The sequence below is a fragment of the Argiope bruennichi genome, chromosome 6 (genome assembly GCF_947563725.1).
Source record: "Argiope bruennichi chromosome 6, qqArgBrue1.1, whole genome shotgun sequence".
Taxonomy (NCBI): Eukaryota; Metazoa; Arthropoda; class Arachnida; order Araneae; family Araneidae; genus Argiope; species Argiope bruennichi.
The window spans coordinates 19,285,233-19,297,944 of NC_079156.1; positions in this window are offsets into that span (position 1 = coordinate 19,285,233).

The window sequence follows — 12,712 nt, forward strand, 5'->3', positions numbered from 1 at the left end:
ATTGATATGAATGTAATTATATTTATATTTCAAAATCATTTATAAATAAACTCCTTGTGAAAGTTCAGCCATATGTAAATAAAAAATGCATTATAATATCTCCCATAGTATTAATTTTCTTATTAATTCTATAAATTAGCAGATGTGAAAGAGGGGAGTAATGCAAAAAAAGTACTATATCCAAGACACCATTTACATGCTACATTTTTGTATGATTTTTTGAATGAAACTTTTCCTTCCAGTTTCCTTCGGAAACTGGAGGAAAATAATGGGAGAGAGCAATTGGATAGTTTGGTTTTAATATAAATAATTGCATATATCAAGTTTCGTAAAAGTACCAAAAATTAAAATAAAAAATTTATTTTCGAAATTCTGTTGAAAATTTAGAAAATTGTTTTAAATTTAAATGCTATAACCCAAATCACAATCTTTATTTAGACGATTGAAATCTTTTAAAAATATAATGTGCCATCATTGAGAATGTCACTTCTGAAGAATTATCTTTTACTGTTGGAACCATTTCAGTTCAGGAAATATTGCTGAATTTTCATCAAAATGGGTTGTATGCAAATACCTTAAGTTATAGATCTTTTGGGGGGCATGAGAATTGTCCTGCTCTCCAGAGGAAATGTAAAGATGGATGTTAGATCGTCTTCTGGCTTTTGGTTTTACAGTAAATTTCTAAACTCCTGGGTAAATTCGAAATTGTTGTGAAAGGAACATATTATTCTGGTACCGATTTCACCTTTTTTGCACTTGATATTTCTTTCTAAAAATTTCAGCGTTTGAATGTATATTGGGAATTTTGTTGTTCGCATCCGAAAGACTTTTAATCTTTTGCTTACTGGACAGAAACTGTTGTACCAGAATTTTTTTTTACATTTTCTTACTCGTCGATAAAACTTTTGTGCCAATGATGAGTTAGGATTCCCTTCCTCTGAGCAAACTTTTCTGAAATACTTTAATTGTCTCATAAAATCATTTCCCCATTGTGTCGTACCTTATAAAGTCAGAAGATTTCCGCCAGTAGACGTTTAAAATATGTGCTGACACTAATGAGTTTTGTGAGTAATGTTTCAGTGTGTGGTGAAAGCTTGTATGTCAGCTAATAGCTACGGGACATGTCATGTGGTCATGTTTCTCGGCTGCGAACCACAAGGTCTCAGACTCTATCCTACCAAATGCTCACTTCCACAAGTGACTTTTTTACTCAAAAGAATCAATCAAGATATTATGGAATGAGTAAGCTTAATCTCATTTATGAATTATACCAGCCCGAATTGGATTGCTTTTTTACTCATTCCATATTGTTGAACTATATCAAGAATTCATGCATGTTAAAGCGTTATGATGATGTTTTCAGAAAAATAACTGAAAACCTTTCAGATATAAAGCTGCTTTTCATCGTAGTATGGCCATAACTATGATATTACTTTCAAAAGTAGTAATTTTTAAACAAATTATTGATTATACTGACTTTGCGAATGAAAACATGTAAATAATAATTAACATCTGCATATTAAATTGTAAGTAAACCATGAACAATTTTACTTTAGGGAATTATATTTTCAAATTTGCATTTTAGAAAATTTTTGGATACACAAATATATTTTTTTTAAATTCAATCACTGATTATAATTAAGTGTATTTTCAAAAAAGCGACGCATGTTATAAATAATTGGAATTCCCAGCAAAAAACTAAATTTTTAACGTGCATACTAAGCGTTTAAAATTATGTGAAAAATGCTACTATTTACATATCTTACAAATGTAAGTACAAAAATATAATCGATTTTGTAAGCAATATTTTATTAAAATATCCCATTATACCTTAAGTCGATGGAACCGAAGAACAGCGTAACCTGTGTGATGCACAGGGATAGAAAAAGGCATTTTTAAACAGAAAATACAAGCAACTACAATTTTAAAATATTATATATGAATATCTTGCTTATAAAAAAAATAATGTGTAGAAATATAAATATAAAATGAAGTTCACATTGCAAATGTCAGGCTTTTAAAAAAACTGAATTCATAGTTTTGACAATAACTTTAATATTTAATAGATTTCAATTATTTTCAACATTCTTAAATAATCCCAGTGGTTTCCATTCGTATTATCTCTATAAATAAACGAGTATAAAATTGGTGAAATTTTGTTTCATATGCCAAATAACTAAATAGCTGAAAATTTAATACAATTTATTCACTATCGTAATATTTAATTTGATAGTGTTTCCTGCAAAATTAATGAATTATCATTTTATGGTGGAAATGAATTTTGATTGATTTTATATCGTCGTATACAAGAGGAAAGTTGAGATCTTTCATCTCATTATTCCAACTCAATAGTAGGAGCATTTCAAGAGCTCATCTATTATAGGGGAGTACGAGTGTCCCAATCCTGAGGTTCTCAGGGACCTTTACTTTCTTTGTGGCTATTCTCCTCTACGCCTTCTGTTGTCTGTTTTATCCTTCAATCCCTCGACGGCAAACGAAGGAGCTCTCCATGAGAAGCTGTCGCCGCTCTGTTTGCTTCTAGCTTCTCATGGACAGCCAAAAACTCCACGTGTTGGCCGTGCGTGGCGACCCATTAGACGGGCGATGCACTGTGGTCCCCAGTGTATCAATCGGCCAGTAGCTATCAACACGAGTTGTCAGTCTGCTACGGTCACTCCTTAGGCTTGGCGTTAAGGGTGGTTACTGTCACCGGGGGTGACTCCAGCGTATAGGTTCCGGCTAGCATTATGGAAAATGCCGAGGTTGGGAATTCCCAGAGCAGATAATTGCCATCCCTTGTTGGGCTCCGTGGTGGGTGATGCCGTAGGGCTCGAATCCTCTTCAATATCATATGGAGAAATCCAAACGCGCTCTCTTCGGTGGGCATCACATTAAAAATTCTATTAAAATTCAACCATTTGATAATTTTTTTGTCATTCAGAAAGTTTCAACTGAAAAAGAAACAATTTATTCGGTATCGCCGTTTTTTGTTCAAAAGGCTATTGTAAGCTCCATTCGCGAAGTTACTTGTATACGAAAGCTACGTTCTGGAGGTTTACTTGTTGAGGTAAACTCTCGTAAACAAGCTCAACAAATTTTAAAACTAAAAGCATTAGCAACAATACAAATAAATGTCACTACATTGAACTTTGAATTCCTTTAAAGGTGTGATAACCTGTGGAGAATTTCTAAATGATACTTTGAAAAAAATCACTGATGAGCTTAAATCCGAAGGAGTGACTCATGTGCGTCGCATCAATATTCGTCGAGATGGACAGCTCCTTCCAACCAAACATTTACATTTCAATTTCAATTCTCCGAAGTTATCCAAGACTATAAATGCAGGCTATATGAAATTACACCGAATCCTTTGAGGTGCTTTAATTGCCAGCGTTTTAGCCACTCTAAAGCTAATTGCCGCGGGACACTTACCTGCGCCCGTTGTGCAGTAACCGGCCACGAGAGCTCTGAATGCACATCTAATGAAAAATGTATGAATTGCAGGGGTGAGCACACTTCCTACTCTCGCTCTTGTCCTAAATGGAAGCTGGAAAAAGATATTGTCACTACTAAAGTGAAAAAAAAACATATCATTTCCTGAAGCTAAACATCTGGTGCAATCTCAAACATCCACAGAAGGGAAAAGCTATGCATCTGTCATTAAAAAAAAATCTGTTTCAATATCTGGAACACAAACTAAACGCGTTGTCATTTTAACAACTGATACTAATTCAGATCGAATCTCCGATAGTCCGATAGCAGAACAACGGCCAAACAAGGTAAACAAGAAGAAAATGTCTAATTCTCAAAGATCTCTTGCTTTAAAATATTAGAAACAGGGATCTTCTCTTAAAGATTTGAAATCAAAAAGATCAGTAACTCTAGAGCTGAGAAAATCTGGTCTCGCCACCAAGGATTCACCATCTTTGTTTTGTAATCTAGCGACAAGTACAGAGCTATTAAAAATCCATCCTTTAGAGGATGAAGAAGATATCCAAATGAGTTACGATCAGCAAGCAATTCTACATACTGTCATTAATAAAGTTCCCTTAAGCCTGTTTAATGAGCTCTTTTCTCTCTCGGAATTGTCGCGGCATAGGTCTAAACTTGGAGATTTTAAAGCTTTTATAAATGCGGCACACCTTATCTGTATTGCACTTCAAGAAATTTTCTTGAAACCAAATACTTATTTAAATTTGCTAGGATATAACTCTGTAAGGAGGAAAAGTGATATTGGAGATCCACATTCGGATGCATCTAATCTCTATCCTAACTTTACCCTTCCTTCCACCCACATATCCTTGCAGGATGTGGCAGTGCAGGTTCATGTTCTAATACTGATGACTGCCAGCTGCATTTATCTACCACCAAATGATATCATTCCTAAAAATGACCTTGATGTGTTGATTGATCAATTACCGGCACCTTTCATATTATTAGGTGATTTCAATGGACATAGTAATTTGTGGTGTTCTGAGAGTAAGTCAAACTCGCGTGGGTGACAGATTGAGCAACTCATTTCTGATAACTGTCTCTGTCTGCTGAACAATGACGAGAAAATGTACTTTCATGAACCCGCACTTACGTTTCATTCCCTTGATCTGCCTATTTGTTCTCCCTTCCCTTTTTGAATTTTGAAATTGCAAGTGATCTTTACAACAGTGATAATTTCCCTTTGATTGTATCTCATACAGAAAGTAGCAGTTGGATGAATTCTCCACAAACGTACGTTTTTCAACGTGCTGATTGGGCTGAATTCACTAGGAATGCAGTGTTAACTGAATCTATGATCACTTCTAACAGCATTACGGAGGCTGTACAAAATATAAATAACTGTATTATAGGAGCAGCTGATTCAACCATACCTAAACGATCTCCTATTCCACGAAAATTATGTAAGCCATGGTGGAATGAGACTTGGCGAGTCGCTTATAAAAAGCAAAGAAAATGTGGGGAATTTTCTGCAGATACCCAACTACGGAAAATTTTGTAGCATTCAAGAGAGCAAGGGCAAACGCTCGTTGTATCCGACGTTACAGCCAGAGAAAATCCTGGATTAAATATGTATCTTCAATAACATCCACAATATCTAGTGCGCAGTTACAGAAAACGATCAAAGCCGCTAATGGCATTTATAAAGAATTCAATTTTCCTTTCCTCCGACTACAGAAATGTCTACATTCTCTTCGTCTTTTGACATAGCTAATGTCACTGGTGAAACTTTCGCAGGCGTTTCTAGAAATGGTTCTTATAATTCAGTTTTTCTTTCAAAAAAGAGATAAGTTGAACAATTCATTTTGCAGTTCAGGACTCGAAAGAATTTGCCATATAACTGCGAATTCCGGATGAATGAATTAAAAAAAGCTCTTTCCCAAACTCGAAGTACTAGCTCAGGTCCTGATGGAATTACATATAGTATGCTTCACCATCTGGATGAAACATCTTTTACGCACGTACTTTGTTTATATAATAGAATGTGGAGTGCGTATATATTTACAACCCAATGGCGAGAAGCTACTGTAATTCCCATCTTAAAAGCAGGGAAGAATACCAAAAACCCATTAAATTACAGACCAATCGCTTTGAAAGGTTACCTTTGCAAAGCCCTTGAGCGTAGGGTTGATGCACGTCTTCTTCATGAATTGGACAAAAATGGATGCATCTCACCATTCCAAAGTGTGTTTCGTCGTGAACGATCTACTCTTGATAACATTGTGTATCTTGAGTCGCAAATACATAATGCATTTGTAAACAGAAACCATCTTGTTTCTGTATTTTTAGATATACAGAAAGCGTATAATCGTACTTGGCGATACTGTTCGTGTTTTATTTGACTGCGACTTTAGGAGTAACCTACCAAATTTTATACAGAATTTTTTAAACACTCGCGTTTTTCGTGTTCGTATTGGTAATACTTTTTTCTGATTCTTTTATTCAAAATGAGGGTGTCCTTCAGGGAAGTGTTTTGAGTGTCACCCTTTTTATTCTCCATTTAAGTCAAATCTTTCATGTTTTACCATCATCCGTTAAATAAACATTGTATATGGATGATCTGCAGATCTCCTGTCAAAGGTCTAATATATCTTTAATAGAATGACTACTCCAGAAAACTATCAACAAACTTACTGCTTGGTGTGATGAAAATGGGCATACGATCTCTCCTGAGAAGAGCCGTTGTGTACATTTTTGTCGAAAACGGGGACTCCACCTTGATCCTGTAATACGTATACGAGATGTTAATATTCCAGCAGTTTAAGAGGTAAATTTTTCGGGGATTATTTTTGATCGCAAACTCACCTTCCTTCCTCAAGTCCTTCATTTGAAGAAAAGGTGTGAGAAATCCCTCAATATTTTGAAAGTCTTCTCAACAACATCATGGGGAGCAGACCGGACATCTTTACTTCGCATTTATCAATCTGTTATACTCTCCCGTATTGATTATAGATGAGTGTTCGGTAAATATCATAATCTAAATCTCTTAATAGACATATAGCAGACAATTCCTTTTCAGACATTTTATAACTGCTACCATTTTTATTTTGTTAAAATAGTATTAAAAAGTAAAATCAAACGATTTTTTCTTTGATAAACATATTTTGTTAATATTATTTCGTTTATTTTTTGTATAATAGCTGATGATCAATTGTAAACCTTCTGGAATCTGGCAATGTTTGTAAGATACTTTGTTATGCTGAAAGAATAAACAAGCCGATGGAATTCTAAATTGCTTGGAGTATTATTTTAGTTTTAAGAATTTAAGATGCTCTACAAGCTATAGTTTGAAACTTAAGAAAACGTTTATGTTTTCTAGAAAGCATGCAAAAATGAGTGTATGGAACTTCTCGCTCTAATGTTTTGAACATTAGAGTGAGACATTTGAACACGATACATCCTTTTGCCTTACGGATCTGTTCTGGTACTTTCCAAACATCATGTATGTTGTTTATTATCAAATACCATTGAATTTGCGTCCAAAACAGTTAAGCGCTCAATAATTTTTCCGTTTTCAGAATCATTCAAATCATCTTATACGCTATATAACTGTGCCTATTGGACTGCCAAGACTATATACGGCTCGTCCTTCCAACATCCTTCCTTTCTATGAGAGGACTAAAAGAATGCTTATTGATTTCGAATTCTCGGATGTAAAAATCAATAAATTAGATTGTTTATCAATTGCACCCTGGGATATTCCAGATATCTCACTCCATAATCCCTTTTCACAGTATGATAAAGCAAAACAGTTCCAGTTGTTTCTCAAAAGTTCTATTTAAACCATCGCGATCCTTTTTCTACATACATTCCCATCTTTACTGATGGTTCAAAAACAACTGGCCATGTGGGATGCTCTGTTGTCATTGCTCAAGAAACGTTTAGTAGTCTCTTGCGAAACTCGTGTTCAGTTTTCACAGTTGAGCTAACGGCGTTTCAAGTTCACATGATCGTAAATTTTGCTTATAGTCAGACAGTATGAGTGCTCTTGTTTCTCTCAACCAATCCCAAATTCTACGCATCCTTTGGTTTGAGATATACTTCATCTTTTACAAACAGGAATATTCAGATTTTATTTTGTTGGATTCCTGGTCACGTCGGTTTAATTGGAAACGAAATTATTGATGATGCGGCAATAGCAGCATCTACTTTATTGCAATGGCCAATTCCTTATTGTAAATAAGGAAGAGTTATTTCTCGTACATACACCTACAAAGACAAATATTTTGGGATTCCAAATCTCAAATAAATTACATAATATTAAACCCAACATAAAACCATGGCCGGTGCTTGAACTCAATGTTAAATTGATTCGACTCCTCATCGGCCACACCCGATTCACTCATAAATATCTTTTGTTAGGTGAAAGATGTCCTTTATGCCCATCATGCAATGCTGATTATACGGACATCCGTATTTTAACCGAATGCCATTCTTTTAATCACCATCGATTACGTTTTTTTGGTGCATCGTCCCCGCATATTTGTGACTTGGTGGGAGAACGTCCCTATTATAACCTTTTTAGATATTTGAAGACCATTGGTTTTTACCTTTCATTTGAATTTTTGTAGCTTTTATTATGCATATTCAGATTTCTTTTATACTGGATTTTATGTTTTTAAGTCCATTTTTCAATTCTATTTAAAATTTTACCTTTTATTCATATCTATAATCACATGTTTGGCGCAGCATGGCCATATGTGGCCCTTGTGCCATTAAACCGGAGATAACAACAACATTGTGGGAGCTTAATTTCTCATGTGTTTCATATGGAATTTTTCATTTTCGGTATGCATAGTGTAGAGAAAGTATATTATAATCGTCAGAGAATTCGAACTCGAGATTTTGATGAATCCATACGTCTCAGTCCTCTCCCAATTCGAGAAATACATTTTTGGAAAATGTACGTCTGTCTGTGACAAAGATAACTAAAAAATACTTTGAACTAAACAAATGAAATTTCTTATACGGTCTGAACACGAAATTTGCATATATCTTTCAAATGTTGAGTAAAATCTGCTCAGAGGAAATTCATCTATCCGGCTGTTCGAATATAAATTAACCTGATAGGTACAAAACGATGAGAGCTAGATAGATAGGATTCGGGATGGGATTAAGCATAATGGTATATGTCTTTATCATGCTCGGTCATTGAAATTTTAAAGTGCAATAGCCAGCAAATTCCGAGAAAATGACCTTCAAACTTTCAAAATATCTTATGTACTGGTAATATGAAACCGCGGTCGCGTGCCTTCATGTTCCGTAGAGAATTATCTTCATACCAGCAAGACCGGAATTCACTCCTGGATTTACTTTTTCCAAAATTTCCTTTTAAATTTATTTCTGATTTACATTTTACAAATAATTTTGATTAATATGCTCTTCATTTTTTAATGCAAAAATAAATGTAAACACATCTAATTAATTGAATTCCAATTTTATTTTTAAAAGAAAAATAATTATAAATTTTGATGTGGGCTTTAAAAAAATTATAAGAATAATTTAAACTAAATGAGCCTCTTAGAGATATTTGAATTAATATGTTACCCATTTTTTATGCAAAGTCATTTTCATTAACTTGTTATTTGCATTAAATATTTTTTGAATTATAATTTAATTTTGAACGTTAAAATATTTATAAATAAATATTTAAAGGCGATAAATAATTTAAGGAACTATTATCATCTTAAAATATTAAAAGTTTTACATTTTTGTTCTAACTCAATAAAATCGTATTTATATCAGAAACTAGTTGACCCGGTAAACGTTGTTCTGCCATATAAATTATTTCTAGTGAATACTTTGGAAGTTAATTAAAAAATAACGAGTGTATTGTAAGTGTCTGGGGATGGGATCTATGACAGAAAGAGGAATGGAGCGCTTTTGAGGATGATAGCCTATAAAAACATAAAAACAACAACCATTCATTTTCTCAATACAATGTATTTCATTAATGTATTACAATGTATTACCCTCTTTGCCCTAAATGCTGCCAGCATCAGGCCTCTGCTGAACATATACTGGACTGTTTAGGATTTCATTGGGGAGAAATTTATTCTTCTCCCTTTCTCGTTTTTGACTTTCTTCTTGTCAACGGATTTTTGGATTTGGTCTGACTAAGTCAGACCATGGAGATTAGCAACAACAACAACAACATTGTTAAATGTGTAAGCAAAAGATACAAAATTTTTAATACGTGTTGTGATATGTTTGGCATATTGCTAAATTTTCTGAAGAAAGATAAATAACTTGAATGTAAATGAAGCTTTTAAAAAAATAGATTTATTAAATGTTGTCCTTGTGAGCAATTATCATTTATGTGTGCAATTATGCGCAAGATGTTAAAATATATTTTGTTTCCAATGTTTCTATTGTAATTATCATTCTGGTGTTTTTTATAACATTGCTATATTATTATATTATATTATAATATTATTATATAATAATATATACAATTATATATTATAATATTTATAATATTGCTTTTATAACATATATTTTAAATATTGATTTTTAATGCTGCCATTAATTATATAATGATGCCAGTATTTTAATCATTTAAGTTAAATTTGTAAACATTTTTCTGTAGTTATATTTTATGTAGTTAAGATATATTTTCTGTAGTTAAGGTATTGTTACGAATTCTGTAAATTGGTGTAATTTGTCTTATGATAATGAATGTTATATGTATCCCATTGTATTTCAATAGCAAGTCGCCAAATTGGCGAGATATTGGCTCATTGGCGATGTTTTAGGCAACTAATTTTTGTCGCCAAATTTGGCGACATTTCGCCAAGTTTGGCGACGGAAGTTGGAAACCTTGGCGACAGAGAGAATTTTCTAGAGGGATCCTGATTTCTTAAATTCTCTCCAAGGTTCTGGATTTTTCTAATATGACATAACTTCCTGTTAGTGACGTCACTTCCGGCAGAGAGCATATAAAAACAAGCACGAAAGATTAGGAGTTGTATTGGAGCCTTAGACAGCATGCAAGCTGTAGGCTGGTGACTGAGCTATTGAATGCGCAGTGTTATTCTTGTAGTCTTCGTTAAATAAATAGCTTTATTTATTTTTTTTAAAAGGATTCTGCTTATTGAATTTACTCTAAGCACATCGCAGGAAATTCGTAACAGTATATTTGTAAATACTTTTTTAATAAAAACTCATTTACAATTATTCTCTCTTTTAAGAATTAAATTATAATTCGAGTATCAATAGAAAAAAAATTAGTTTTTGCATAAAAAATGAATAACATAGTAATTAAAGTATAAGTAAGTTATTAATTTAATTTAAATAATTTTATAATTTTTTTAAAATTAATAATTAATAATTATTTTTCTTTCAAAAATTAAATTATAATTTATTTTTGTATATAAATGAGAAATATATTAATTAAATCTATTTATAAAATTTTAATTTGGAATAATTTGGAAAGAAAAGAACATGTCGTCAGGAATTCGTGTTTTAAAATTACTAGCTTTCCTGGAAATTCGAGAGTCTTCTTCAAATTGGATGGTTGTTGCGCTTTAATTTTAATGACTGAACATCCTAAAGATATAATACCGTTATATTAAATTCCATCAGTAATTTAATTTTCCAATCCTTATCCTATGCCTAAACAGCGGTCTCAGTTTGGAATCCAAAGCACATGGATTCCAAACTGAGATGGATTCACTGTTAAAGATGTTAGGACAGAAAGCATGAATTTTTTTATTTATTGTATTGAATTCCAACTTTTGCTACTAACAAATTTTGGCATCGTTATTGTTATTGTTACAACATTAAGTTTCAACAGAAAAATTTCAAAGTAGCAAGAAATAATTAAAAACAGTCAATAGACTGATACTGACCCAATCATTGGAAGATATAACCTGTATATTAGAGACCACCTGTATATTAGAGAGTATATTTTAGTCGTTATTAAAAAAAATGAAATCAGCTATCGCAAATTTGAAGTTATTATGTGAGAACATTATTTTTTAAAATCGCGTGGTATTAGTTAGATAGAAAAGCACCATGTTCTCACATGACTCATATTTCGCAATCACGAACATTTAGAAAAGTGACGTTTTTTAACCATCTCAAAATCAATCGAATTCTAAAATTTTATTCACGAGGCTAGAATTTTGTTTGATGGAAAACCAGTTTAAAGCGGTTTTAAACAATCATTTGACTATCAGATTACGCATGGGACAATATTTAGAAAACTATGATTTTTTTTTTTTTTTTTTTCCTTTTCAAAATCGTTTGAGTTTCAAAACTTCTTTTGCCAGTTAGAAAAATTGAACATTTAAAAAATTTTATATTGAACTTACGTCTGTTCATAAGCGATACAGGAACGGAAGAGAATGAAATATTTTTCCTGTTGGTTATATAATATGAGATTCTGATGGGAATTTCTTTACACGTGTCGATTTAGGTAAGGGAATTACCTTACCTTAAGTACCTTTCAAAAGAATTTGTTAAGGTTGACAGATTTTTATTCCTTCACTCGGAGTGTGGGAATTGCCTTTTTCAGCAGTTTTACAGAGCTCGTGTTGAATTAATTAAATAAAAAAGGTGGAATTGGATCAGGAAATAAAAGAACATTTTGGAATGAAATTAATATGAGCTAAATTAAGATAAAAATTAGAAAATTTCTTCAGTTTAAATAAGATTTAAAAAATAACGTTATACACACACACGCTCACGTGCACATGCACATACACATGAGCGCGCACATACACGCGCGCACACCTTACCTCTCTGTTTTGCGTTCATTCCCATTTTCTCCTCTGTATTTCTTCAGGGCGATAACTTCTTATGACCCTGCTCTTAATTGGTCCGACAGGAGAATTTGTCAAATGGTAGACATTCTTACCAAAGTGTAACTTTTTAAAGGTGATAAGTCCTTACAAAACCTTCTTTATCATTTTCTAATAATCTTAAAATCAAAAAATTGAGGCCTTAGAAGTGATCACCAATTATCTGCCCGTGGGTTTTGAGGCTTCAAAAACTCCAAATGAAAACAATATTATGCTCTCACATGATAAAAGTTCCAACCGAAAAATGAGTTTGTGTGTGTGCATTCTGCCACTGAATAATTTTGCGAAAAAGTGTTATTGCTATCGCTTTTATATTTGCTTTCAGATAATACTATATTCATTTTTCCTTAGAGAACGAGTCGTACAAATTAACATGAAGAAATTAAAACTTTTATACTTTGAAGTCAATATTTGTT